Source organism: Zalophus californianus, chromosome 3 (assembly GCF_009762305.2).
Source record: "Zalophus californianus isolate mZalCal1 chromosome 3, mZalCal1.pri.v2, whole genome shotgun sequence".
Lineage (NCBI taxonomy): Eukaryota > Metazoa > Chordata > Mammalia > Carnivora > Otariidae > Zalophus > Zalophus californianus.
The window spans coordinates 68,065,728-68,070,201 of NC_045597.1; the positions used below are offsets into that span (position 1 = coordinate 68,065,728).

The 4,474-nt window shown below is 38.0% G+C and overlaps 1 pseudogene; it reads right to left on the reverse strand.

Annotated features, from left to right (window-relative positions):
* Positions 1 to 2,796: 2,796 nt before the first annotated feature.
* LOC113920121 lies at positions 2,797 to 2,973 on the reverse strand (annotated as a pseudogene).
* Positions 2,974 to 4,474: the final 1,501 nt, after the last annotated feature.

The following is a 4,474-nucleotide window of genomic DNA, read 5'->3' on the forward strand; positions in this document are numbered from 1 at the left end:
CCTGAAAATCACTGTGGGAAGGCATACCCCTTGTTATCAAGAAGTTTAAAATGAAGTGGGAAACAATAGTAATGTATAACAATCATAAAAATTACTACAGTTATCATTTACTGAGTATCTCCTATATTGTTGACATTATTACAGATGCTTTCTGTGCATTGTCCCTAATAATCATAACAGCCCTACAAGGTAGGAACTATGCTCATTTTACAGATAAGAAAATGGAGGCTCAGAGATGTTACTAGTTTGCCAAGATCTTGCAATCTTAAGGGGAATATAAACTGTAGATTCTTTTTTATTTTTAAGATTTTGTCTATGTATTTGAGAGAGAGAGAGAGCACCGGCAGTGAAGAGAGGCAGAGGGAGAGGCAGAAGCAGGCTCCCCACCGAGCAGGAGCCCAACACAGGGCAATCCCAGGGCCCCGGGATCATGACCTGAGCCGAAGGCAGATGCTTAACCGACTGAGCCACCCAGGTGCCCTAAACCTGAGATTCTTAAGGGCAGAGGCTGTAATTCAACTTTTTATTTTCTATTAATGCCAGAATAAAAGAATTTCAGACAAAATAGCAGCTGACTTTGTAAATAATCATTAACAGTCTAAGTCAGAGGAAAACTGTATCTTTTAAAATGGTTAAACAACTGCCATGCCAAGGCCTCAGGTTTTTCCTATTTATGTTTGTGGACTTTTTTCTCCCTGATATGCCTTTGTCCTATAATTTCTAGTTACTCTGATAAAGAAAATATATGGAGTTAATGAGAATTACTCCACAGGAATGTTGGGAGAACTTAATAAAAGAATGCTTGTGGATTGTCTACCACAATGCCTGACAAATAGTAGACCCTCTATAAGAAGTAGTCAATACAGCTTAATGGCTAAGAGAGTGGGCTCTGTAATCAGCCTTTTGCTACTACTTTACAAGCTGTGTGACCTTGGCTAAATCACTAAACCTCTCTGAAACCTGCCTCCTTACATGTACAATGTGGCTAATAATATAATATTCATTCAGTGGAATCAGATTTGGATAACGCATGTAAATCACTCAGCCTAATTTAGTAAGGACTCAATAAATACTAGCTTTCGGCTGTTATCTCACCCTCTTCCCCAGAAAAGCAGAGTTTAAACAAAAGTGTTACAGTGAAAAAAGAAATCAATGTCTGATTTTAATCCACAGCATTTATATACACACCAATCTGCTTTGCCAGAAGCTCACTGGCTCATCATCTGAACAGAAAGTTATCAAATCATGGGATTTAGGAACTCAGAGAGAATCTTATCTGAAATCCAGCCAAATTTAGAAATGAAATGGAGGTTCATAAAAGGAAAATTGACTTCCCAATGTTGTAAAGCTTGTTTAACGTAGATCCAACAGTAGAATCTAGATCTCTAGGCTTGTAATCTCATGCTCTTTCAACTAAGAAATGCACACCTTTTTAAAAGTCAGTTCAGCACCACCTCATATATTAGAAATAATAAAATGAATTACTAGTCATATTGTTCCAAAGTGTTTGACTGACTATATTAATTTAAGTAAACTCTCTATAGCTAAGTTTAAAATTCAAGTAAAAGCAAATTTATATGTTCCTGAATATGTGTTCATATTCCTTAAAAACAACATTAAAATATGAATACTCCTGTGAGTTAAAATTTTTAATGTTAAGTGAATTTTTTTAAATCACTCATTAAATTCAGAAAGCAATTGACATTGATTAAAGTAAGGATGATCAACAAAACTTGGAAAAATAAAATAAGTATTTTAAAACCCTAAATCACACATGTCTTCTGTCCATAGGAAGATTCCCATTTCCTGATGGGGTAGATCACAAAGGAGCTTCACTACACACAATCTTCAACTATATCACCTTGGAATTAATAGTTTTAAATGTGAAACAAATGCAAGTCACATAATAAATACACTCATTCATTATCCAATGACTATCAATTGAGCACTTCTTTGTTCCAGGAATGGTGGTAGAAGCCAGAGTCATAACGGTAAAATAAGACATGGTCCCTGTCCTCCAGAACTTTGGAAGATAATAGGAGAAGGAGATGAGAGATCAAGAAACTAAATTCAGGGTAATGGACATCAACCCCTAACATTTAGGATAACTGATATCAATAGCTAATATTTATTCAACACATATTAGGTGCCAGGTAATATGCTAAGCACTTCCAACTTTCAGACTGTTTCACAAAACTCTATGAGATGGCTGCTATTATTAGCCTCATTTTCCAAGTCAGGAATCTGAAGCCAAGAACTTACGAGAAAGCAGGGGATGTAGGATTCAAGTCGCCATTTGCTGTGTTAACAATGAGGACCCCTGCCTAAGTGATAAATGGAGAATATACTGTGCCAAAGATGAGGCGCTGAGCCCAGTTGTGGTAGATAAGGGATCGGGATTCCTAGAAAACACACGAACATTGACAGTTGACAGGGATTGTGCCAGTCAGAGAAGGATAAGAAAGACCTTCCAGGTGGACAAACCAGTATAAGAGGAACCACTTTCCCACTGACCTGAAAATTACCCTAAAAACATGACCTTCAAGTCCCTTCATGGTATGGCCTAGACCCATCTCTCAACACTACTCTTAGGCTTCAACTACAATTTAACATTTTTAACTTCTTTTTTTGCCCATAATCAAAACTTTATTGAAAAACTGACACCAAAATATGAGATCACTGTTGTAAATCTTACAAAATTAAGCATAATTACATTATCTTGGTAGATTAACTGGAATTACTGAACTGATAATGCTTTCTGCAATATAACACAAATTCAAGAGGTTGTGTGGATCATTAGTGTTGCTTTCTTCTAAATGAACACCCCTCTGTGAGTCTGGCCTTTCCTCCTGTTGGCTGGCACAACACTGCTGAACAGCCTACACAAAGAACCAGCATCTAAGCATGACTGAAAACCGTGGTAATCTTGTAGCAGTCTGGACATTTTATATCCATAAAATAGGAATTTGGGCTCTGAATTTTTTAACATTTTTAACATTTAACATCTTTAACATTTAACTTTTTCCAGAGAACATTGCTTCACAGAACGAAATTTACCTTCCCCGCTGGGCCTCTGGGCATGCCATTCTTCTGTCGAAATTAGAACTCTGCTCCTAGGTAATGCTTAGCCATTCTGCAGGTCTCAGCATAGACACTCTTTACTCCAGGAAGTCTTCCAAGACCTCTGTCCAGGCCCTTCTCAAATTGCATTTAGGGCCCCTATCATTCATGCCTATGGCCCCCTGCATTTCTGTCACCACAGCACTAAGCAGAATGTTAAATCCACATTCAAACATCTACCTTCTCTCTGATACTGAAAACTCCAGTGAGCAAGGTCTGTTTTACTCATCACTGTAATTCCAGAACCTGGCACAATGCCAAGCACGTAGTAGGCACTCAATAATTATTTGTAGAATGAGTTAAAATATCTAAATTTGTAGAGTAATATCCCCATCTTGTGGCCTTTTGGAAGACTCTGATAAAGTCATGATACCCTGCTGTGTTTTCAATACCAGAAGCATAGGAAGGCCCTGGCAATCCTTGCTCCATGCACTGAAGGAAATGAAAGTAAAAGTGATATACCACCTGTAAGGTCAATGTTTCCTACCTGTAGGTGACACAAGGCAGAAGAAATATTTGGAAGGGAATAAACCTGAGAGTGCTGTTGTATACAGCACTGAAAGCACACTCAAACCAGACAAACCAGTTCCCTTGTCTGCTTCCATTTTTGAAGCGAAAGATTTTATTCAGGTTTGCCTTCTGGAAGGATGTCTTCCAAGCACATATTTCCTCATGGACTGAGTCATTCTCAGTCAGACTCACAACCTTCCTAGAACCATAGCACCTCAGATGGAAGGAAAGAGCCCATATTTCCAAAAGAAAGCACCCAGCTAGCAAGCGGCACTGCTAGACCCGAACCCAAACCAGACGGCTGCTAAACCTCAGTTGGGTTTGATAATAATTAAACAGTGATTTGTTATTGTGCCATTATTATTATTATTATTATTATTGACTCATCATAATTAGAATGTAATTTTTCTATGAATGATCCAGAAGTGGGTGGTGGCACATAAATTAAAGCAATGCCCCAAAGGAGATGCTTTGAAAATGTGTATTCATCCCCAAAATAATAATCTAAAACTTCAGAATCTTGGACAATTTTAAGAGAAATGAGGCTTAAAGGAAGATTCATTCTAATTAAAAAGAATACAAAATTGAAAAAGACTTTGACTTCCCCTAAATAATTATCACTAGCACCTCCTGCAGCACTTCCTGTGCACCATAAACTGGATTTACATGGATTAATCTATTTGCTCTCACAAGCACCCCAATCCTGTAAGTAGATGCTGTCGTTCATCTCATCTAAAAAGAGAAAGAGACCGAGCAAAGGGGGGCTAAGGAACTGCTTAAAGTCCCTCATGAGTAGATGTGGACCTGAGATGCAAGGTGCCTGAATAGAGAGCTCTTGCTTCTG